Source organism: Crocodylus siamensis, chromosome 15 (assembly GCF_052110815.1).
Source record: "Crocodylus siamensis isolate JL-2025a chromosome 15, ASM5211081v1, whole genome shotgun sequence".
NCBI classification, from domain to species: domain Eukaryota; kingdom Metazoa; phylum Chordata; order Crocodylia; family Crocodylidae; genus Crocodylus; species Crocodylus siamensis.
The window spans coordinates 44,958,519-44,984,834 of record NC_143409.1 but is presented as its reverse complement, the minus strand read 5'-3'; the positions used below and the strand labels follow the sequence as shown (position 1 = coordinate 44,984,834).

General features: G+C 43.7%; 1 protein-coding gene across 7 annotated transcripts in view; it reads right to left on the bottom strand.

Annotated features, from left to right (window-relative positions):
- MYO9A (myosin IXA) overlaps positions 1–26,316 on the bottom strand; it is a 394,408-nt gene that overhangs the window by 315,793 nt on the left and 52,299 nt on the right. The window contains exon 1 of one of the 7 annotated variants that reach the window (XM_090030156.1): positions 13,419–13,437. The exons of the other annotated variants lie outside the window; for them this stretch is intronic. The gene's annotated coding sequence lies outside the window, so the exon portion shown is untranslated. Of the gene's footprint in view, positions 1–13,418; positions 13,438–26,316 lie in introns of those variants that run through there. 7 annotated transcript variants of the gene reach the window in all.

Here is a 26,316-nt window from a genome sequence, read left to right as displayed (position 1 = left end):
AAGAGAGAGAGATTTTCCCAGTAAACACAACTACCAGGTGAAGCTGATTATACCCATTTGTTCATTTATCCACTCTGCACAAATCTGAATTCATGATGCAGGATATTATTGGTGGCCACTGCCCCTGTACTTACAGGAATTTTCTCTGGGCATATGAAAAGCTGTGAATAATCATGTATTGTTAAAGGCAGAACAGTGATCAGATGCTCAAATACACAAACTAAATTTAAAAGGCTGACTGATGCTTTTCTCTGTTTTGCTCTTCAGAGGTACAAATTTGTTGGATGTTTTAAAATGAGATATTACAAGTCTCACTCTTTGTTTCATCTTTTAAACTACTGCAATTTCAAACAGAAACACCCTTTTCACTCTCTAGTCCCCATTTTTGTGTAGCACTATTAAACCAGTTATATTGCAACCCACAAATGGCTGCATTTCCAATGGCAGAAAAGTGATCCCTTAATACATATAATAAAGTGCCTTACAAATGTTTGTCCTATATCACATTTAAAAAGTGATCTAAATGACCCATATTGTTTTATTTTTTCCAACAATTATTTGATTAAAATCAAAAGATGAAAAAAATATACCAGCCATGAATACTGAATCATCTGCAGATATGAATTAATGAATCATAATTTACAAATTTGAAACAATGACCAGTCACAACAAAACTTTCAAATAATACTTATACAATTCCATTAAGGCTCCTGTGAAGAAACCACCACATTAATGTGGTCCTAATTATGTCAGCAGAACACCCAACTCAGAATTAATTTTAACTTAATCCATGCCATATTCTTCTTCTGCTTGATTTTAATTGTTTCAGCCATTTCAAAGAAAGGCATTGCACCCATATAAGCTTTGATTTATTAAAAGATTTACAAACTTAAAAAAAAAATGCATACAGTTATTCTCCTTATGGTGAAATCTACAGAATCAAAAACACTAAGAAAGCTGTCTAGCAGAAGATGACTAACCCATAGCACATAGACCTGTGGAGCCAAGGGGCTTTGGCAACATTTCAGCACCAACAGCACTGCAGAGGGGAACAGTGACTGACTGCCAGTGGCAGCACAGGCCAGGCTGGAAGCAGCCCACACTCAGAGATAAGCCCGTTTAAAGCAGTTCCCCACTGCAAAAATATAACAACCAGAAATGTGGAAGACGGGGCTGAATCTTAAATCTCTCCCCTCACCTCCAGAGCTTCAGCACTTCACTTACTATGGATTCACGCCAAGAACTCACTCCTAAAAAGGAAGCAACTAAACTCTTGCCATCAAATACTGAACAGTAGTCCCTCAAATACTAGGCTGAGGTGCCATCAGTGGTGCCCACCTTTTATAGAACTGTTCAGTGGTTAAAGCATTCATCCCAGACATTGGAAATGCAGATTTAGCTCCATCTTCTGCTTGACAGAGATTTAAATCCAAATCTCTCCAGAGAGGTAACAGGGCTCCATTCATCAGTCTAGACACTACTCCAGGATGGAGCCCCTCTGTGCTCCTCCTTTGGAAGCTGTTACATTTCACAAAAGAATTTTCTGTGCCAATAAGGAGAAGCATGAGTCTTCAGCCTAATAGTTAGGATAGCAACACTTGAGAGAGTGTGTGGCAGGGCACTTTTGGGTGCCTGCCACTTTAAGGCTAGGAGCAGGAAGCCAGCAGGTGCAGGCCAGGCCTGATGAAGCGGCCATTTTAGATCTAGGTCTGCAGGGTTGCAGCAGCAGAATGCTGTTGGCAACTGAAAGAACAAAAGCTGGCTGAGTTGCTGTTCAGAACATCCCTGGAGGTAAGGGCAGGAGCTATGAGGATGACAGGAGGCTCCTGGTCCTGGGTATGACTGAAAACTGCACCCTGCTGAGGAAGGATATTCTTAGGGGTCATGATTGACCACAGATGAATATGAGCCACCAATGTGATGTTGCAGCCAGCAAAGCGAGCAAAACTCTGGCTTTCATCCACAGATGATTCTCTAGCAAATCCCAGGATGTCATTCTCCCGCTGTACTCAGCCTTGGTGAGGCTGCAGCTGGAGTACTGCATCCAATTCTGGGCTCCACAATTTTAAAAGGATGTGGAGAAGCTTGAGAGAGTCCAGAGGAGAGCCATGCACATGATCAGAGGGGAGGAAAATAGGCCTTAGGATGACAGGGTGAGAGCTATGGGACTCTTCAGCCTGGAAGAGCGCAGGCTCAGGGGGGACCTGGTGGCTGCCTATAAGTTTATCAGGGGTGTACATCAGGATCTGGGGGAATGCCTGTTCACCAGAGCACCCAAAGGGATGACAAGGTCACATGGTCACAAATTCCTCCAAGACCATTTCAGGCTGGACATAAGGAAGAACTTCTTTACTGTCTGAGCCCCCAAGGCCTGAAACAGACTGCCGCCAGTGGTGGTGCAAGTACCTACTGTGGACTCCTTCAAGAGTCAACTGGACGTTTATATGGGCCCGCACAGAGTAGGAGGCATTGTTCTGACATGAAGGACTATGCATAAGCAAGGTGTAGAGTAGGACTGAAGGCCAGTCTGAAAGGCTGCACCAGGGGGTGTGTTGAGTAGGGCTGAAGGGCAGCACACAGGCCAACCCCCATGAGTATGTGAATGTGGAAAGTTGCCCAGGGCTAGGGGCAGAATCAGCCCAGTGTTAAGCATAAGGACTATGCCAACAAGAGTAGGGGAGCATGAGCAATCCAAAGGGCTGCGTGTGCAGCCCCAGCTTAAGAGTAATCAAGCCTAATGGCCCAAGGGTGTCGCTCAAGGGAGCAGGGCAGGTTGGGAGTGGCCCAGTGATGGGCAGCATACAAGAGGCCCTGTGAGAGAGGGTGGAGTGGAAGAGCCCCCAGTGAGAGTGGGGTAGTATGAATTTGGCCCTGAAAGGGGCAGTGTGTGAGAATTCCAACAGTGGACCGAGTCTGGCCTGCCCTGAAGCTGGGGTGCAATAATAAAACTGGATGCCATCTGCAAGGCACGGGACATGGTGTAGGGATGGTACAGAGTGGTGTACAATGGCCCCTGGTATCCGAGCATTAAAATGGATAGCCTCCCACATTTTACACTAGTTTTCGGAACAGCAAGTCATGGCAGACAAGACTGGGCAGACTGCCCTACTTAGACAGATGGGCAGGCCAATCCCAGCCCCAAGATGGCCCCCTGTCACACAGTAGAACCCAGGACTTCCCCCTTCCCCTCAGAAGGGTGCCTATATGTTTCATATATAGTCACTGGCTAAAACTGTTGAAACACTAGATTATTATTAATTCTTTCTTGAACACTGTGGCATTTATACCTTCACAAAAATTACAGCAGCTAAAGAAACCCATTTCTGTTTAATAGCTTACTAATATTCTCATGACAGGACTCCAAGACATTTCCTGTACTAATATAATATGATGCCTCCATTGCGCTACTTAAAGATGCCTCTAAATATGTGTAACAAATCAGCAGAGGTTCCTTCCAGTCACTTAAGATAAGGCATTAAATGACTCCAAACTAAATACCATCCAGTCCTCCGTCACTATAATTGAAGATTAAGGAAAGCAATATCCAAGAAAAAGAGCTTCTAAGCAAAGACTTCCAAGACAACATTCATGCCCTGAGCACCATAACAACATGGATTTATTAAAGCAAAATGGATGCATTTAACCAACCTCCTAAACCACAAACAACTATAGTAGCTAGATCAGTAACCTATGGTTATTTGTAGCACTGTTGGTAGCTCTTCTTTTGGCTAAAAAAGGCACCAGGCAATATCTTGACAATTACATAATGGTTCACCTAGGAACACACAGATACATTTCGAAATAGATGTGTATACATACGCATTATGCTGACAGAAAACAGGCTGTATCTACACTGGCAGCCAACTCATCTAATTGAAGAATACCTGCATAAAAAAACCATTTTGACAATCATCATAAAGATCTGCAAATTAAGATACTAGACACTTGTCTCAGCATGTCATAACCATATTCATGCGACAGAGAATGAAATCAGAACAATAAAAAGAAAAGATTCTTAGGTCTAAAACTAGAAGCCTCTTGTACACACAGATGGACTGCTATGCCTGTGTAAGACCACCAAATAGGACACACACAGAAAAGCACACCAATATACAATAGATGTGGTTCACCAGCGACTTACTTGCTCTCTAACTTCAAATGGCTAACACATTTAAACAGGAAGTTCTTTCCTAAATACTCAGATGCCTTTAACTAAAGCCTGGTGAAAGCTCTCATCCCCATTCTCCAGAAGAAAGATAAGACTAGTATTACCAATACTTTGTAAAGAAAAGATACATATGAAATAAATGAGCCCATACTCTTTATATCAGAGCATGTACTACACACAGAAAGGATTTTTTTTCACCCAGTATGGTAGCTCACTTAAAACTTTCATTAAAAGAATTTCAAAAGAAATGCCAGGGAATGCCTTTGGGCAACAGTGATCATTACGAAACAAATTTCTCAACACAGACGAGGCATGTCATTTTCTTTAACTATGATAAACATGTTTTATGCATTGTCAAAATACCATATTTACTCAATTCCAAGATGAGATTCCCCGCCATTTAACAGGGAGTCCTTGTCTTCGAATCAAGTACAAGAGCAGGGGGGAGGGGACGGGAGGGTGGCAAATGGCTGGGGCTCCAGCCCCTTACCTGGGGTCATGGCAGTAGCTGCACCTGCTGCCTGCCCCCACTTGCTGCCTCTGCACCCCACCATTTCCTCACTGCAGCCTCTTCCCCACCCCCACATCTCCCCCTGCCTGCAGCCTCTGTTCATGTCTGTCTGTCCCTCCTGCTTTCCTTTGCTCTGCACCAGCAGGGTCTGCCAGTGTTGCAGCATGGGACACTGAACATGGCCCCAGCCTAGCTCTGCAGTAATGGCATGCAGTCAGTATGGCTGGGCTGCGCTGCGCTGGGCTGGGGCTGTGCTCAGTGCCCCAGGCTAAAACAGGGACAGAGCCTGCTATCGCAGAGAAGCAGATGGGGAGGGGAAGGGATGGCAAAGCCTGGTCAGGAGACAGAAATGGGGAGCAGCGGAGGAAGGTGGGGCAAAGTGGCAGGGGGTTAGTTAAGCACAAACAGGAGGCAAGCTTCCCACTACAATGACCCTCCAATAATTTGATTCTACAATGGAAAGTTATAACAAAATGATAAATGTAACATCTAATTATTGGGAGGGTTGTCTTACATTCAGGGTCATCTTAGAGCCAAATAAATATGGTGGGTGTTTCTTTTGTGGCTCTTGCACTTCTTGATAAAGTATAAGTTCTGCTATTAAAAGTCAAGCATCAATCAGACAGACCACTCTGTGCTATCTGAGCTTTCATTTATGTTAATAAAAATCAATGGCACCATTGACTATTTATTTTAGGTGTACTTGAGACGAAAGCTGTGGCATATTTTTCAAAGCTGACCTCATTGCTTCTGCTTAATAAAAGACTGATAATTTAAGGATGCAGTCATGTTTACATTAACAGAAATGTATACATTTCAGGCAGGAAGATGAAAGACTACACCTCAAGAAAAATAAAAACATACATGATAATTAGGCCTGTGCAAATAGGGGAGCATTCAATTTGGATTTGAAGGGCAGTGGATTCGATTTGGCAATTCAAATCACTGTCCCCATTCAATCTGACCGAACCAGAATCGGAGATTCAGTGCTGATCTGGAGATTTGGATTGGCCGGGGAGAGGCAGGCACAGCTGGGCAGCTGCAGGTTCTCCTGTGGCTCCTCTGACTTTTCCTGCCTCTCCCCAGGCAGGGGAAGCTGCAGGACAAGCCCCCATGGCTGCCCTGCCCAGCCCCATCCTCTGCCTGGCCCCAGCCTCCCAGCACTTAAAATAAAAAAAGCCCCAAACTCACCAGCTGTAGCAGGGGATGTAGGGACTCTAAGGCCACAATCTCCCTCTAACAACCAACCCCACCCCCAAGAGCTGCCCTGCCTGGCCCCAGCATCCTGTCAATTAAAAAAGAAAAAAAGAAAGCCCCACACTCACCGGTTTTGGCTGCAGCAACTGGGGCCTCTGGGCACTCATGCCAGAACCCCCACCATGCACTGTGGAGATCACCCTCCACCCTCGCTTGGCATCCATGCTGCAGCTGCCCCATTGCGCGGGTATAGCGCAGCTTGGGAGGGCGCTGCACACTGTTTGGGAGCTAGGGCAGCTCCATGCATCAGCTGGAGCCAGGCACCGCTCAGCCCCTGCAGCACCAGCTCCCAGACAGCGTGTGCCACCCAGCTGAGCCATGCTGCACCCATGCCATGTGACAGCTGCTGCACAGGTGCCAGGCAGGGGGGGCAATCCCCACTACCCCCCGCTGCATGGGGGGGCTCTGCCACAAGCCCTTAGATGCCCTGATCTCCACTGCCAGAGCTGGTGAGTGCAGGGCTTTTTTTTTAAATTGCCAGGAGGCTGGGCCAGGCAGGGCAGCCATTGGGGGCGGGGTTAGATGGGGGTGGAGGGGAGAAGATCGGGGAGCAGGGGATGCATGGGGGGGGGTTCTGCCACGTGGCTGCTACTGTCGGTGAGTGTGTGTGGGGGGGGTTGGGTTTTGTTTTTTTTATTCCCAGACTGCTGGGGCCAGGTGGGGGGGGGGGGGGGGGGGCTCTGCCAGGGGGCCCCACATCCCCTGCTGCAGCCATTTAGTGCAGAGGGGAAGGGGACTTTTGCTTTGTTTTTTTAAGTACTGGGACTAGGCTGGGACTAAGCAGGGGATGGGGCAGGGCAGGAAAGGGCAGGGGAACCATGGGGGCTTCTTCCACAGTTCCCCAACCTGGGGAGAGGCAGGCATAGCTGAAGGAGCCATGGGAGATACTGCAGCTGCCCAGCCGTGCCTGCCTCTCCCCAGCCAATCCGAATCTTTTCTGAATCAATTTAGAAGCTTCAGATTCGATTTGGACCTTATAATGGGTCTCCCAATTTGATTTGGATTCAGAGATTTGGCTGCCGAATCGGGCCAAATCTCCTCCAAATTCAGTTGGTGACCAAAGCTTTGCACAGCCCTAATGATAATACAGAAAACTGTCATTTTCGAAGTGACCACAAGTAAACCACAACAATAGGAATATCAGTGGCTGTCAGGGAGCAGCAACTGCAAGTTTTTAGACTGCTAGGACCTCTGTGGGCCAGATGGCATGGCTCAGCAGGCCTCGGGTTTAAGCATGCCAGATAAAAACTGTTTCTTCTACCATAGGTAGTCTCAGTTATTTTTCGGTCCCCTAACCTGTATAAAATATGGGGATTTAACCAATTTTTTTAAAAGTGTACTATGCTCTATGGAAATGTATGTCGCACTAAGACAATTACCCCATTTTCCTTATTATGGATTTGCCAATATATGCTTTTTAATCTACACCTTCAAAAGAGATTTTGGTTTTACCTTGTAAATTGCCTTTCAGAGATTGAAGCAGACTTCCCAGCAGTACTCTTCATTATATTATGGCACCAGCATCTGCCTTATAATTGATTTAGGATTTCAACCCAGCTTTTCCTCTTAATATTCCCAGAGGAACTTTCCTAAGCCTGACAGCTTACTAGGTTTTAGACCGAGATTCATCTTTCTTTCATCAACCTGGAACCAGGAAGTAATACTCCAAGTAAACACTGGGTTGACAGAAGGAGAAGTGAGATTTGGGAGATGAGCTGCCTTTCTTAGATAACAGCTACCTAAGTGCTGTGTCCAGAGAGCCAGATCCCCTGATATGCATGAAGTAATTATCAGATAAATAGCAGCAGACTTTTCTAGCCACACCTTTAAGATCATAGAAGAGTATAGCTGGAAGGAACCTCCAGAAGTCATCTAGTTTTAAAGCCTACAAAAGCAGGATCACCTCTGTCTAAACTATTCTAGACAACTTTGTGCCTTGCCTGTTAAAAACTTCAGGAGCAACCCTCATACACAACTACCAGGCATAATGCCTGAAACATCAAAAATCTCCTTTAACTTGCCACAGGTGAAGCAGGGGGATGAGGGTACTGCCGATATCCTGCTATCATAAGGACAGGAAAAAGGCAAAAATCCCCATAATCCCCGCCAATATGACCACATGACATTCCTTCCTGGTTCCAAATTTGGTGGTCTGACCTTGAGAACCCTTTAGCCAGGAAGCTAGCAGGACTATTAGCATACCCGAACTGGCAGTGGCTAACAGCCAACACTTCTGAAGAAGGCAAAAAAAACCCCAAGATGCTAGTAGCAAACTTAAGGGAAAAATTCCTTCCTGGCCTCACACAGGGTGCCTACACACATGCAGTGAGGCTGCTCTGATGTGCTATACTTACAGACTCAATTAATCAAGTCTGCTGGAACGTGGTAATTACTGTGCTCCAGCAGACTCTAATGTCACATGTATTGGCATCCACCACACTGAAAAGGGCAGCGGGGCGCTTTAACTAGAGCTAGTTTGATGAGCTTTAAAGTACCCCCGCCGCCATTTTTCAGCGCAGGAATGCTGATACATATGACACTCCAGGCGCTTGAATTAAAGCAGCTCTCAGAGCCGCTTTAATTAAATCCCTCCCCCCACTGCTGGAGCGTGCATATAAATCCCTATAGTGACCATATTTAGATTAGGAAAAAGGCTGAGGTAGCAGAATATAGCCCTTTTCTTTTCTAGGTTTTATAATATCTGCACTATGGCACTAGATGCCTAGGCATCTTTGTGGAAGGTGGAAGATAATGAAAAGGCCTGATCACTATACAACTCCTTGTCTATAGAAAGTAGACATGATCTACAACAGAATTAAAGTACACCACAGTGGCTCCTGCTACACACTTCACATTATGCACTTAACTGGCTAATCGCACAATAAATTTAGACTGGCCTCACATCCAAAGTAGCTATCACATTATAAAAATGTTATCTAGCTATAAAGAGTGCCAACCATCTATAAAGGCAGTGTTTGAAAATGTTTAAACAACCCTACAGCTGGTTTCTACCCAGCTTTAATCTGAACATGGAGCAGGGCCCATTGTCCAAGTACTGTACCAGTTTAAAACCTAGCCTAGTCATTTTAAAAATGAAAACCAATTGAGGGTATGCGTAAGCACAATGGCACGATACTTTCTATTTTCCAAATCTAACACAATACTTACTAAAATCTGCAGCAAATACATTTTTGCCACATTAATTCCTCTCAGACACTTCAGCATTGTCTCTTGATAAAGAGTTCCACTAGAATACAACAGTCCCATTTATGATGTGAACAAATGGCCAAAATATGTGACATTTAAAGCTATACCAGCAAGAACAACTTATTAGTCATTTTGGTTTACTAAGAACTTAGAGAATTGTGTATATTCAGGAATACATACAAAAGCTGAAATTCCACTAGGGAATTTGGGTGATATCAATCCTTAAAAGTGATAAAATGGTTAGTGACATAAGCAACGTCACCAGAACACTCAATGGACCTGTTCATTCCTACTTTCAGTGTGATATTTGTTTGCTGGTTGAATTTGGTTCTAATATATACACATTACTTGAACACCTTCCTTTAAAATACAAAAATGTATCTACACAGCATCTCTCTACTCTTTGTTGTTACTCCAACTAAACTTACTTGCTCCAATTTAAAAACTTACTCCACGCTGCTTTCCAACACAGCTTTGAGTTGACATGGTGTTAGCTTCCATGGTATATCTGAACTTGATTCTAAACCTGGAGATAACACAGAATGAAAACATGGCAAAGCAACAGCCTAATAACTGACTGGAAATATGCATCCATATGGGAAAGAACAGGTATGATTTCAAGGTGATTAAAAAGAACGGACATTTAGGCCATTACCTGGTGTGTGATGGTTGAGGCAGGCATTACAAGAAGATAAAAAGCACGATGCTGCAGTTAATGGCAGTTGAATACCACGCTAAATTTGTTCCATTTTACCTCTGCTTCTGAATCAGAGCTCCTGTGAGATACTGTCAACTACAAACCACCTTTAAAAAAAGGAGAGCCACACTTTCTGGGTACAAAATTTGAAACACATCAGCAGATCAGAAGCACTTAACATTCACTACCAAAGTCGGTGGGAACTCTGTTCCAAGTACCATAAAACAGTAAGTATACTGAAAAATCAGGCACCATGGTGTCCCAACTTAGATACCTCAAAGCAGTGAACACTTCTGACAATTTAGCATTTGTCGTTGTACTTCTGAGTTCGCCTACATAAAACAGAGGACCCCATCACCATACAAAGGCATTCTGAAAATGAATGCATTTGTTTTTGAAAAACTAAACTATAAGGGTAATGATAGAGGAAAATGCTATTGGGGGAGGGGAAAAAAAATCTGTATTCCATGCAGGGTTTGAACAAGCAAGGCAAAGTGAAATACTGAAAAGCAGCTGAATGACGACTGTCCATCTTGGGCACAAAATTCGGCAAAGTTTCTGTGGCCAAAAAAGTATGCAGTCACGCCATTCAAGACTGTATCAAATAATCTGTGCCCAGAGGGCTGAAGTAAATTTGCATGGTCACCCTCTGACTTTATCAAGCACTGGACCTTACAAACTTGAATATTCTTTTAACATAGTGTTTTTTTTCCTTTTTTTAAATATGAGTGTAATAGATATTTATCTTTGTGTCCCACTCCAATCCAGACTTAAATAAATATTCAAACTGAAGTGGAAGAGGGGGTCCTTGTATAAAAAGTGAACAATTGAGACCTCTGATTAAGCTTTAAAAAAATGACATAATGATAGCTAACCAAACTGAGTCCTGTGAATGACTCCATTCTTCCTGCTGATGACTTCAACTTAGATAATGGTGGAAGCTATTGATATTTATAATTTTCATGTTAAAGACACCTCTATATTTTTTTCTCTTATTCTCCTCTCCAGTGGAAGTAAATAAAGCTGTTAAAATTTCACAGTATTTCAGAAAAAACTAATGGCTTTGTGAACGAAGCTATAATATATCCAGAAAATATTTGCTTTCTAATGGTTTCCATTAATCACACTTCAAAAATATTTCTAACTCAGTGATAAAATTAGTAATCTAGAAAGCGTTCTCTCACTCTATTGTATCTTATGAAATGCATTTCAATGGTCATTTTATTTTCAGAATTGTGGGCAACAGACAAAAAAATCCAATGTGCTACTTAAGTATTTTGAAAAAAGCCTTAAACATTTAGGGCTCCTATACACATGCAGGGTGCTAGCTCCCACGTACTAGAAATCCAGTGCATTGGAGCAGACAGAATTAATTGAGTCTGCTGCAGCACGGAAATAAATGCGCTCCAGGAGACTGTGGCGTCATGTGTGTCAGCGTCCCCATGCCGAAAATGGGGGCGGGGCGCTTTGAACTAAAGCTCGTTCAATGAGCTTTAGCTCAAAGCGCCCCACCGCCATTTTTTCAGTGTAGAGGACACCGATACATGCGACACTCAGGCATTTTTTAAAAGCACTCGCTAATCAAGCCCGCCCCCACCCCCCCAGGCCATGTGTAAATATGCCCATAATGTTATACTTGTAATACTGGCATTGTACCATGTATAAAAGTCAATGAAGTATTGACTTAACTGAACCTTAATTTTCCTTATTTCTAACTAACTGAATTGCTACTGATAAATAACATAGCATCTGCCTTCTCATAATATAGTGCATTTCTCAATCATCTTCCAAGTGAAGGAGGTCTCACAAAGGGCATGTTCTCCACTGAGTTGTTCCAGAAACTTTCAAAACCGCCTTTGACAATTCCTGTGCTTAATCTCTTTAGCTCAGATAAGCACATATTTAATCAAAATGGACTGGTTAAAGTTAAAGTGCTTTGAACCTTCAGAGCATCTGTAAATACCTTGCTGAATCGGGGCCTTCAAAAAAGTTGTTTAAAAACAAAAACAAACAGCTACCAGGTAAATATTGTACTTGGGCAGACCAGTGCCTCCAAATATCACAGGACCTCGGCCTGAGGATGGGAAAGAACATAGCAGGCGTTCTGCAAGAGACAGCAAAAGGTAATCTCTGTTTTAGAGCTCAGAATCATGGGAGATTAGAGATGGTACCCCTGTTCTACCGAGCTCAACAACTCTGGCGAACAAAGGTAAGGCGAATAAATCCATCCTTACTTTCTGATTCAGCCCTACAGATCCAGTGGAAAATGAAATAATTCTGACTTGATAAACTGGGTAGAAAGTTGAGTGGATGAAGTATGGTATTGTGCTGTTTGCCCATAAACTTCATTGCTTCTTTAAATGTTGTCTAAGATCAAGTACTGAATTAGTAAAATGAAAACTATAGGTTTCTGGAGACCGAAGATTATCATCGGGTTTATAAAAGTGAAATGTACTGATGCAAGACAGCTAAGGATAATTATTTAATTACTTTATAAAAGCACTTAAAGGCAGGTAAAAGTAAGGATTGCTTTCTAGAAACCATGTATTTTCATACAATAAAGATATGTATAGAACAGGTTTTTATTTGTTCTAACTTCCCCACCATAACCAGTATCTTTGCATTAATCTCTTTACTTGTGAAAATTCTACATATAAAGACACCACTGCGTAGGCATTCAACTTCAAAACAGAGAGGAAACTACAGAACTCCTCGACTTAGTCTGTAATGCAGTCCACAAGTAACTCATGATAATCAAGAACGCAACTAATCAGGCAACACTACAACTGACAAAACCAATGTTACAGTTCTTTAGAACAATTACTACACAGAATTTACATGAAAAGATTAGAAAATATTTTCTATAAATCAGGTCAGCTAATCTCGTGATGGTTCCAAATGTTTTAGCAATTGTCTTAGCAGTAACTGACAAATTATCCAAAGGGACACAGCAGTACTTGGACTACATCAAACTTAAATGTGCACTTAGGTGATTGCTGGAAAGCATCAAACAATTCCACTGCAAAGCAGGTGCTCTGTCACTTACCTTCATGTTACATGAAGTTATGGATTATAACCAGCAATGACAAGGGTGACATTCAAAGCTCTCTAAAGTTTCTTAACAGAATCTTTTTCTACAAATATTATCAGATCTCCAAAAAATAGAAAATGTTAGCATTTCCACCTCTCAGGAGTCTATTGTATGAGGAAGCATATGTTGCTCTCCCTGAAGTTCCAGCTCCTGATTACATCAATGCATGCAAATATCACCTTATTTAAAAAATAAATTCCTAGCCTGAATTGCTTTGGAGAATAGTATGAACATACATACCCTGAAGACCACAGAAGCAAAAATAAATCATTTTTTTGCTTTAAATCATCATTTTTAAGGTAATTATGATTTTTACTCCTCATTCATTACTGCTGATCATTTGGGATCGGCAATACTGACAGTCTTCCTATGAGACTTTAAATGGCTTGCTCTTTGAAATATTTTTCTGCTATATTTGTCTTCCTGTTCTCTGAGTGCTATTAACATCTGACTCTTAATCAAATCATTAACAAATTCATACACTTACAGTTCCCCAAACCTTCTGTGTCTCATTCATTTCCCACAGTCTTCGGTATCCAGCCAAATTCCCTTCAGGCTCATTACTGAAACTGCTAATATTTTCCTCGTGGACTTGCAGATACTGATAACCTTTAGCGTGAAAAAGCTAGATCAGCAAACTCCAGCAGCAGTTCGGTATAAAGCATTTCTTCTTTTCAGCTTCCTTGCAAATGCCAGTTCCGAGCTGCGTCTCTGCTGCTATGACACATCTCATTTCCAGAAGACGCACCAACTCAGCTACAGCACAAACCGGCTTGTTTTAGAGTCCCTCAACTCTTTGTACAAATTTCGACATCTGCACATTACAATTGAAGGCAGCTCTCAATTAACTGTAAAATGAACATGCATTTTGTCCCACTCTCTGCCACTTTCTGCTCTCTCCTGCTTTCAGTCCAGTCTGAAATGGGAAGGCGAAACAATCGTTCCACAAAACAGTGTCAAAGAAAAGAATCTGAAAGTCAAATCAGCCCTCAGCAGCATGTTCCGCTAAATAACTGTGGTCTCATCGGAAAGACGCAGCTGCTCAAGGCTGGAATCTCATTAAAAAGGAGAAGGAGATGACATCATGCACTATCCCTTTTTCTTACACAAGACCCTCCTACTTCACTGGAGCTCAATACTGTAAACCGTTCAATGTATTTCTATATAGCTGACAGCGTGCAACTAAAGTAAGAATTATAGCAAATTGTTTCACAAGAAACAACAGATTGATGCAGTTACATTTTTGGCATTAAGTGAATCGGAACAGTCTCCTTTGCACTCACTAACGTGGGAAGAATTTTCTGCAAAAAAAAATGTAGGCTATTTGTGTAGGCTTCTTGTTAAGCAGCCTAACAAAGCCTTCACTTACCCACTTTTAATTTGCATATCTATTCTTTTTTTTTTGTTTTAAGGCACTTTTCCCAAATTACACATTTGCTGGTTAAAACTCTGGAGAAAAATGCATTTCACTGCTTTGGGATTATCACTTATGTGAAAGACGTGGTTCTAAAGCCATACAGAGGTGTGGACGTCACGAATCCCACTTGGAAACGTTCAAACTGAGTTCACTTTTAATTTCAAAGCCCCACTTTCGCATACCTCCACATAATGAATGTAAATAGAAGCAACATAAACAGTATCCTGCTTTCCACAACTCCATTCATTCTATGAAAACAATTGTCGGTTACAACAAGTGGCGCTTTCATCCTCTTAGATTATTTTGTTTTAGCAAGCCATCCAATAAAACGCCCACTCTGCACCAACTCTCTCTCTTTTAGCAGGAACTTTCAAAATGCTTTATTTGCCACGGTCTCTTTTACACTTTACAGCATGCTAGATTTCACAACTAGCTAATTCCAGATTAAACTGATCAAATGTTGTCTTAACCTGTAGGTTACCAAAGAGTACAACAGTCCCGACAAAAAAAACCACCCAGACTGACAGACAATTGTTAGACTCGTTTTTTCTCCACTTTTGTTCTTAGTAATTTTTTAAAGAACTTTTAGGGAAAGGAAAAATAGAAGATTCCTCCAAAATTAGTCTCATACAAATCCAAAGCAAGAATCAATATCTGCCTAGCTCAAATTCCACAAGTCATTTTCATTTTCTACAACCAACTGTAACTTACAATTCAACTATTAATATAACTATACTTTCAACTATAACTTACCATACAACTATACAACCTACAATGGACGGCAACCTGGAGCTCGCTTTGAGGAGATTACAGTCTGAATACAGGTAACATAGTCTGATTCCTTCTCAATGCATTTTATCTCCAGACTTCTCCAGCCCAACAGGTTACACAGAAAGCATAACATTTAGAAATTAATGCCCACTTGAAGCACATCTGTGTTCTGAAAACTAACTTTGTATTGACAGTTTCAAACAGGATTCTTTCTAAACTCGCTGATACAAATAGGAATCTCAGTTATTTTTAAAATTCCTTTCCAAAGTAGACTCCACAGTTTCGGATGCTAATTAATGTCTAAGGTCAGTGATTCTCAGCCAATGTGTCATGGCACTCCAGAGTGCCACAAGATCATTTTAAGGGTGCTTTTATGGGTGCTGTGCAATACACCTACACAATTCACAAGATAAACTCAGACTTCAAATAGGAATCCAAGTGTCAAAAAAGCATTCTGACCTATTGCATCTTTCTCATTTCTTTGCAATAGGCTCGATCTATGAGAGAAACAGAGAAAAACAGAGTGAGCACAAAACAAAGAAAGAGAGAACAGGAGAGAGAACAGTTCCAAGGAATACCTTGAGTCTAAATACTGAGATAAATTGCAAGAACCACCACTTGAGATAAATTCCGTTCTGGATAAATTCCCGTTTTGGATAAAATGCAGCACAGGTGCTACAGACAGCATGCCAGAAATGAGTTCCCATTATTTTAGTAAGAAAGGGGTACTGGACCCATGATGTAGACCAGTAAGCAGCTCTTTTTGGAAATGACAGGGGAGCATTTTTCATGGAGAATGCCAGCATGTACCTGAAATTCTTACAAAAGGAGGGGAGAGACTCTAAACCAGGGGTGAACAAAATACAGCCTGTTCATTGGATCTGGCCCACTAACCGATTTTATCCGGCCTACAGCGGGCCCCTCAGCTGCACCCAGCCCAAGCCACGGTATGCACGGCTTGTCCCGAGGTCCCAAAGCACATAGCAGGGTTGGGCGGCACAACAGCCAGGCTCCACTTTCCAGGAAACCCAGCAGCAGTGACTCCTTCCAGCCACCACTGCCAGGCCCCGCCCTGTTACCCAGGCACCCCAGCCCTTCTGGGGCACCAGACGGAGTGGGTGGGCAGGGTCTCCATGGAGATGTACCCACGACCTGTGCAGGGAGGGTGTGCTTAGCTGGGCAGATAGGATGGGGCCATAGACTGGTAGGGAGTGGTGCCTGGGAGCAAGATGGGCAGGCAGGGCTGGGACCACGGGGCTGTACCAGTGCGAGGCCAGGGCCTGGGGCAGAGCCATGATCCACTCCCTGCACGTCCCTGCGATGGGTGCCAGTTCCACACAGGGATGTGGGGAGCAGATTGCATCTCTGCCCTGGCCCCTGGCCCTGAGCTGTCACTGCCCCACAGCACTGGCCCCTGACCCTGGCCCTGGCCACCTGCTTCCTGCTGGCCCGTGGCCCCCTCCCATCCGCTCAAACAAGTGTACCCTACACGTGTCCCTCCAGTTGGTGTCCATGAAGACCACGGGGCCAGGCCCTGGGACAGAACCGCTTAGAGAGTTTTCATGAGCTCTTGCAGGCTGGGGAGGAGGGGGCGGATCCTGACCTGGCACATGACAGCCCCCCAAACTCCCTAAGTGGTACTCCAGCCCAAATAATTGCCCGTCCCTGCTCTAGATGAGGATGGCTGCCCAGCTCGGACTACCTACTATGAATGACCCTGAACATTTTCAGATATTAGCTTAGGTTGTCAAACTCAAGAAAAAGGAATTAAGAATTTCTCTTCAAAGAAGATTGATGCAATGCATTCTACACATTTATGGCCAAATTCATCACCAGAAAAAATTATGCATCCTGCTTTCATTTAAGGCTGGAGATGCTGGGGGAGGGGGGACTGGTTTACATGGTATTGAATCTAGACAAATTGTACATTCCCATGCTTTTTTATTTTTAGAAGATATTATTCTTCAAGTGCCAGATGTATCAAAGCAAAGAGTGCCACAATGGATGAATAAATCTTCTTTTATTAAATGAAATGTGTCATGAAAAATCCCTGCAACTTTAAAACAACACCATAAGCTAGTACACACCACCACATCACAGTTTCTATTAGAATGCTTTGGATGCACTGTGACATACAAGACTAAAAACGAACTTCTTCCCACACCCCCCGAAGAGCCATAAATCCCCTAGAGTGTTATACATACCAACCTTGTTGAAAACCACTACTGCCTCAGCAAAATTGCTGTTAAAGAGTCAGCAAAGGAAGGGAAAAAGCCCTACTAATTTGTTGTTCCTAAAACCCCCTAAAAATACAAAAAAAGCTGGGGGAGGGGGGAAGAAAAGCTAAATGCTTATGATCTAAAAAACTCAGCTATCAATAATATTTTCAATCAGTCAAACCTAAAGCCTGAAAATCATGAATGAACATGCCAAAACTGAGGACATGTCAAAATTTATCATGGGTATTTCTAGTGTTGGAGTGATGCTGTAGCTGTGATGATCCAGGAAATACATGAGTGACAAGGATTTTTGTGGGTGATACGTTTTATTGAACCAACTACATGGTTTCAAGTCCTTCCCAAGTCCTTCCCAACCACATGACTGGTCCAACAAGAGAGGGATGCTCAACTTGTGGCCACTGGATCCTATTTGTCCCAGAGCCATGTCATTCAGCTCACAGGGCTCCTCACAGGTCAGGAAATGTGATGGTGAAGGAGTGGTGGTCATTAACGCTGCCAGCCCTCCCCTAATGAGAAACATCTAAGCCCCACACAACTGGGCCAGGACCACCCAATGCGGCTGGATTGTGGTTGGACTTCTGTAATGCAGATCAGACCCCAACTGCACCTGTCTCATGTACCGGACTGGGCCCCAGAGGCCAGATCCAGCACACACGTGGACCTGGCAGTGCCCATCCAGCCCCCAGAGCAAAAAGGTTCAGCAACACTTCAGTAAAAGGTAACATCCACAAAAAGCTGTCTGATGGGTATTTATGCTTTTTTTTTTAAATCACAAGTACAGTAAAAGCTGTGTTAACCGGCATGAGTGGGGAACACGGTCATGCTGATTATATAAAAACCCGTTACCTGAAGCAGGGGTTTTCAGCCAGACATGGAGCGGTGGGAGGAGAGGGGGCAGGTGGCAGTAGCCAGATAGAGAGTGGTGGCTGCGCAGGGTGGTGGGTGGCAGCGGCCCTGTACGCGCCAGTTACTAAAAATGCCAGTTAACATAGGTTTTACTGTACTTTTAGGCTGCAAACGTTCTGTTCCACTTAGACCAGATGAACATTTTTCTATATAACTTTATGTAAATTATGTGATGACCAGCCAGAAAAGAATAATTCCTCATTTTTAACTCCTAAGCAAGCTATGGATATGAAGGGTGGTCTTCTTGTAGACTTCTAACCGGGGGGGGGGGGCACAGTAAACTCTGAGGTCATCAACCCTCTGAAAAAAATTCAACATTTCATGCAAACGGACAGAAATATGTCCAAGGTGCTGCCTCTGCATGACAGTTCCTCTGTGATGGATAAGTTGGTATGTAAGTAAATACTCTCATAGTTGGGGTGGACTGTGCTACCTCATTGTTCCTACAGCATTGGGATACATATTTTTGTTCGCCAGCAGAAGAAGGCCATTGGCAGAGAAGGAGCTACGTGGAAAAACAGATGTGTGCTCAGCAGTGACACCAATTTTCTTTGTAATTTTAAGATTTTTTCAATAATATTCAGCTAAGAAAACAATAGGAAACATCACTTTCTGACTGACCCTCATATATTTGATATACATTAGTGACAGGAATAACTCAACAGCTCTTAACTGCAACACACCTTCAGGTCACCCATGAAAGAACAGCAACTATTTTGTTTGTGGCTCATGAGAGTTAAGCTACAGGTTTCAATTGCAGCCCTAACAAACGGAATAAATAGCCACACCGGTATACTTTTTAGCAATTTTAGCAAAGATGCCAACAACTGGACAAGCCATGAATATCTAATTATTATGTTAATTTATCAGTCATTCTCCCTGAACAAGTTTGAAAGAGGATGGTGGGAAAGCTTTCCTTTCCACTGCTCACCTCTGCCTGCTTTTTAAAGCACTGGCTTTACAGCTTAGCGATGCCATTATATCATATTTAACAAGCACTTAATTTCAGTTGGGAGGAAAAAAGCTTTGTACTTCAGCAAAATCAAAAACCCCACCACGGACCATTACACACAGTGCATTCTTAACTGCTCTTCAGAATTAATTAGCACGTATCAAACTAAATTAAATGTGCAGGTATTATAAAACTAGATGTGATCTATACTCCTATAGGCGGTTCCATATTGAAAAAAGAAAATAAATTTTTAAAAAAATCTTTGACAGTAATAATGTGCCTGTAACAGGTGACATGACAAAACATTCTGCTGACTTTGAAAGTCAAATTGGAAAAAAATGACAAAGAAAATATACAAATAAAAATGTACTGAAGCAATAAAATGGTTAAAAGTCTATAACAAACACAAAGCCTACATTTTCCCTTTGGCCTTTTTTTGTTTCCTGCTTTCTTCCCCCCTCCCTTCCCTGCTTTACCTTCTGTCTTGCTTATCTCTACCTATTTACATGTTCACTGACATCCTACCACACTTTTAGCTTATCTCATTCCTTGGCGTCTCAGACCAGCAGAGACTCCCTATGCCTGATGAAGGGCGACTGCACCCGAAAGTTTGCCAAGAACTTTTTTCCAACTACTCAGTTTGTCTAATAAAAGATATCACATATACCCAAAGAACCTTGCCTAAAAGTCTGTAATTTATTTATGATAATTCAGATGTTATTTCATGCCTCATGAAGCTAATGTACTTATCCCACAAATGCTCCCATACCCCCAAGTGCTAGAAAGGTCCAGAAGCCCACCCTACTTTATGAAACCTTTCAATTTTTGAGAAATAGCAATAAAAAAAAATTCAAAACACACACAAAAAAACACATCTGAAAACATGAGAATAGTTGTACATAAAACCTGCCCTGCTGAATAAGTTACTCATTTCAATAAATAATTATTTTTATAAAATCAACAACTTTAGCTGAAGCTGCTATTGAATTTGCAACCTGCCTCAGACTTCTGGGGAAAAGGTGGTGGTGTTTTTGGCAATATCTTTTTTTAGACCAAATGTATGGTTGGTAAAGATGCTGCACAAGCTTTCAGACACAAGGTGCATTTCCTTAGGTCTGAAGGGCACTTTTTGTAGAGAAGCTAGTCTAACCTCTCCCCCAGATATACAGTTGATCCAATAAAAAAACAAACAAAAAAAAAAATCACTAAAAATCCCCTTGCTTCTTACACTTAGGCAGGCGTGGGGGGAGGAAGCGGTACACAAGGGTGGAGATGGATGTGTCATAGCTATAATACCACGGCAACCCTATTATCAGAAGTTCGGTACAATTACCACTGAATATGCAGGGCCTGAGCGGATACAAACTCTTTAAACAGGTATATTTAAGACTAGTGAGATTTAATGGTAATAAAGTATGAATTGTTAATTATTATACTGTAGCTTGTGGCCACTGCTTGAGCTGAGTCGCGGTTTGTTAAGGGCTGTTCAAGTACACAGAGAACAGCAGTCCCCGACCTAAAAAGCTTACAATATAGTGAAAGCAGGACAGGGTGGCACCTTAGCAACTAACTCAGAGGTGGGCAACTGTTTCATTTGGTGGGTCACTTAACGAGTTTTATATATTCTGTGGGGTGTGTATGGGGGGGTGGAGGGCTGCCCATGAGCTAGAACCTGGGAGCTGGCCATGCGTGTATGCAGCAGAGTTTGCCTGGGCACTACACTGCAGGTGTATGCCCACCCTCACCTGGCCCACAACTGCCCCCACAGTGCTCCGCAGGAACGCTGTCCACTCCCACCCGGGGCAGCTCACACCATGCTTCCCACTAGTACCCAGGCAGCTCCAGCAACAGCCGCGCTGGAAAACCGTGTGCACCGGCTGGGGTTGGCGGTGGGTACACAGCGAGTCCTAGCGGCAGCGCAGCATGGGCTGGCCTAGGAGGGAGCAGGCAGGGCTTAGCCCTGTGTGGAGCACTGTGGGGGCAACCACAGGATGGATACAGTCAACTAGCAGGCCAGATCTGGCCCACGGGCCGTATTTTGCCCAACCCTGAACTAACTGGCTCAGAGTCATGAATGTTCACCATCACCAACCTACTTCAAAGTAGGATCTCAGAACTAGTTAGTCTCTTCTAACGCCACCCTACCCTACCTTCAGCTTAACGTGGCTAACCAACTCTTGTGTGCAGTACAGTCCTTTGCAGGATCCAAAAGACCCTACTGCCTTGAACCTTTTTTGTGCACACTATATGCAATTAAAAGAACTTTTCCTTAGTTCCGTTTCCTATTGTTTATTAACATTTAGAGGCACTGCAGTCCATTTGTTTCACAGGTTTGTTTATTTAGAAAGAACTTTTTCTGCCAGAGACTTCAAGTTCAAGAACTGCAGCGTACTCAGGCTTCAGAAACCAAACACCCTATTTCTCCCAAACCAATCCTCTAGCTGATTGAAGTCTGACACTTGCCTTTTTCCAAAGGGAATTCATTCTAGTCACTCAGGAGGAAGTAAAGTGAATATTATATGAGTTTTAAAGCAACAAAAAACGTAAATAGAAGACCTGCAAGGTTTAGAAAGCCCGTGGAAGACTGCCTTTCTTGCCTTTTTAGTGACAGTCTTACTATAGAGTACTGGAGTCTACATTGCCTCCAAGTTGTCACCTAATATAGGACTAAAACCCACTAGGAACTTCACTGATTTCTGGCTGCCAACTGGCCAGAGGGGCATTTCATTATCCAGAATATATACTTGGTAGGCTAAGTACAGACATTCAAAAAGGCCGAAGCAGAATAGATCCAATCTACACAGGTTTTTCTAAGACTGGATCGGGAGTTAACAGGACTCACGTTTGCTCTTTGGTTGGGGGGCATGCAGATGCCTGGCCACGGCCAGAAGGCAGGGGGCCCTCCTGCATGCCTGAGTCCTGAAGGCAGCCAACTGTGGCCAGCAGGGACCACCCCAGATTGGTTGTCAGGCACATGCTCCCAACCCCCTGCTGTCATCACGGACCCTTTTCCCACTCGGCCCCAGGCTTCCCAAGTGGGTTGCCATGGGACGCCTGGCAGTCTGGCTGGCAGCGGTGTTGCAGGGGAGCAGCAGCAGGAGCCCAGCTCACCAGAACTCTGAGGACTGGGAGATCACAGCTACCACAATCTTGTAGCTTCAGGGCTGTGAAACCCCTGAGACTGGGAGATCGCATCCATGCTCTGCAGGTGCTGGGACCTAGCTGGGTCCCAGCACCAGGAGGCATGCTGCTGGGACCCAGCATCCACAGCTGTGGGACTCTGGGCCCTGGCAGCTGTAGGGTGATGCAGGGAAAAAGAGTTGGCAGCTGCTGGGGTTGAGAGTCCCCTTGGCTGGGAGATGCAGCTGCTGTGATCACCCAGTCTTGGGGCTGCGCAAAACCCTCAGGACTGGAAGACTCCAGCTACTGCAGTCTCCCAGCCCCAGGGGTTTCACACAGCCTTGAGCCTAGGAGAGACCATGATAGCTGTGATCTCCCAACTCTCAGGGCTGCAGCAAATGGCCCAGCACAATTCCAAGAAACGCACCAGGTGCCTGCCATTCTCTGGAGCTCCCAGAGGCCTTATACTTCCTCCAAATGAGCACACACCTCCCCGCCTACGAGCACTGTATATAGAAAATTCCTGAGCTACAGATGATCTCCACCCTCCCATGCACCTGCATGGCACCCACCTGCACCTGCAACCCTCAGAGCAGCAGAGCATGGTCAAAGCTAGTGAGCCACCCTGTGCAAAGGGAGATTAGCAGGGAAGCCACAAAGGCACCTTGTCTGCTGGGGCACTGTGACCTAACTTGAGTTGGGAGGGGATCTGGTACTGAAGTCTGACAGACCAATCTAACCTAGATCAAGTAAGTCTGATGCTAGATCAATCCAGGTCCATCTTAGACTGGGATCTACCATTTTTAAAGCAGTCTACATGCCCTGAATTTCTGTTCTGTTACAGGTATAGACCAGTTTCTAACCATCTAAACCAGAAAAAGTGTAATATCTGCACCTGGCCAAAGAGACTCTTAGCAGGTACTCCTATAAAATGCCATTTTTAAAAACCTAGTCAGTAACAAAGCAGCTGCTACTACCCTTCCTCAAAGAAGGCAGCAATTTCTGACTGATCAAATAAGGAAAGGAGACAGATTTAGGAAGGTCATGGTATAAAATATGGGAAAAGGACATTCTAATAAACATGTACCTACACTGATGGCTACACAAAGCCCTGTACTGAAAAATGTTTATCAAGTGGGATGGGTATGTGAAGAATGGAATTACAAAGCATAGGAAAACCTAAATTATTTGACAGGAGTAGCTGAATATTACTTAACAGATGCACACAAAAAACTAAAAAGCAGAAGCTTGTCTAATGTTTGGAAATTCAACCTTAAAGAATGATTTGAAGAAGCTGACACAGAAAAGAGATATATTGTTCAAAGTGCAAACACCCTAATCCTTTAAACAAGGCTGTTAGGTAGTAAATTAAGTGACCCTGAGAATTGTCTTCTAGTATGAAAACCTGCAAGCACATCTCAAACAGGTTAAAAACTATCTAGAAAATAAGAGAATAAAGAAAATAGCTTTATCATCAAAAGCCCTCCTAACTTTAGGTACAAATGTCATTGAACCTGTATAGGATTATAAGAACAATGAGAAATTGTCGTGTTTGAGACCCTGCCTTAACCCCTATAAAGACTCACTGTGACACTCAACCATTTTCCTAGGCACTTACACACATGCGGGGAGCTGCCCTGACACTGGAAATCCAGGGCATTGGTGCAAACTAGATTAATTGAGTCTGTTGGAGCACGTAAATTGATGTGCTCTGGCAGCCTCGCGTGTCAGTGACGCAGCTCGTCTCCACACTAAGAAAATTGCAGCGGGGCACTTTGAAATAAAACACGTTCAATGTGCTTTAGTTCAAAGCAGCCTGCCACCATTTTCTCAGTGCAGGAAGGCATGGGGGCTTTTAACTAGTACAGCTCACTAATTAGAAGGGCCCAGCACCACATCAGCAAAACACGTAAAAATGCCCTTTGCTTTCAGCCCCTGGACCTGAACTTCCCAGATTTACTAATTGGGAACTTGTAGTGGATTCCTCTTGCTTGTGGATCTTGTTGGAGTTTTGAGGCCTATAAGGATCATCTATTTACTTACTAATTAATTAATTACCTCACCAAGGCTGAGGGTGCATACAGCAACTGAGCCACCTCATCTGGGCAAGTCATTACTGATTAATTAATTTAAAACTAAACATATAACAAAAAACTCTCCTAACTGCTGCCCTATAGAGAGGTATAGATGCAAAGAAATAAAAAAGAAAAATTTCCAGGATTTATTTTTTTTTTTTAGAAGGATTTGCAGGACAGACCACTGTTCTATAACACCCCCTAAATAATTTCGGATAACTTCAAAAAGACCCTGTGAATGTTTTACAAATAACAAAGACTCCAATCTTCAGTGAGTTGAAGGCACTTACGTGCCCACATTTCTCTGAATTTCAGCCTTCCCCTTCTCCCCTCCCAGACATGAAGCCTCATGTGTTAAGTAGCGTCTTGTCACTTAGAATGCCAACCTATGGGTGAGGTTAAGGAATTGTCACATGGAGTGGGGAGCAACCCATCACACTTCATTTTTCAATGTGAGCTTTCACATGACAAGGGGTATGCAATCATGTACTTAAAAGCTGTATGATAGCACATCTGCACAAGAGAACCTGCACTGGGTCTTGAAATAAAATGCACATATCTCAGGGTTCTCCTTAAGTCTTTGGGACATTTAACATTGGATACTGTAATTATTGGTCATGTCTGCTACTGATCATATGTCCTACAGCAAACTGTAAATAAAGTTTTCTGTCCCCAAGGCAGAAATGCATATAGAATAGAACCAGGAGCAGGGGAAAATGCCCGAGAAAAAGGGAGACACTAGCAGAGAGGAAGAATCAACTAGGGAAAAGCACCAGCTTGAGAAGGGCTGGGAAGTCCTGGAAACACGGCTGCTAAAAACTCTAAAGTACCTGAAGCAAGGCATTAGTGATAGTGATGCTTACAAATGAAGCTTCAAAATAACCTGTCTTAGTAGAGAAAAATCCTCCAAAGAATGGGAAATGTGCAGTTGCTTGGAGCTGGTTTTCACTCTCCCAGCTTGCAGATGGCCACCAGCCTATAGACCCAAACTAGAAGTTCAGTGGGAGGCAGTTTATGAAAATCTGGGCTGAAAGTACTTAGTCATATATAAAGTTACTGTATTTACTCTATTGCAAGATGAGTGTGTCCCCCCCTCCAACATTTAATTGCATACGAGGGCATTGGCAGAGTTGGAATAGGGGGTAAGAGAGGACAAGCAGCTGCTACAGCCTAGGCTCCAGCCCCTACCTGGGGTCAAGGCCACAGCTGCAGCCTCAGCCACAACTTGCCCTTCCCTGCCACACTACCCCTGTACCCTGTCATCTCTCCCCTGCAGTCTCTTCCTCCCCATCTGGGGATCTTTGAAAAGAGGCTTGATGACTACCTGGCTGGACTCATTTGAGTCCAGTCTTTTCTCCCGCCCAGGCGGGGGGGGTGGGGGGCGGGGGTCAGACTTGAAGATCTACAAGGTCCCTTCCAACCCTATTTCTATGCTTCTATGATATGCCCCTGCCCATACACCCGCTGCTCCCCCACCTGCTCCTCTTCCCCACACCCTTACATCTGCTCTGGCCAGCAGGCTCTGTGCATTTTGTAGCTTGGTGCACTGAGCCCAGCCCCAGCTGAGCATGTAGCAACAGCACACAGTCCAGTCCACACAGCTGCTACAGGGGCTGGGCTGGGGCCATGCCCCAGATTAGAACACGGACAGAACCTGCTGGCATGGAGCAAAGCTAAGGTGGGGAAGTGGGGACACAAACATAGGGGAAGGGGGAAGCACAGGATGGGGGAAGTGGTAGAAAGGGAAAGGGGGGCCTAAGATGGTAAGGAGGCAAGCTCCATGACTTCCTCATAGCACCTGCACCCCCACTGCTTGCCCCCCTGCAGCAGTGGGGGGGACAAATTAAAGATGACCCTCCAATAATAAACTCTATACATAGAAAATTATAACAAATGTATAAGTT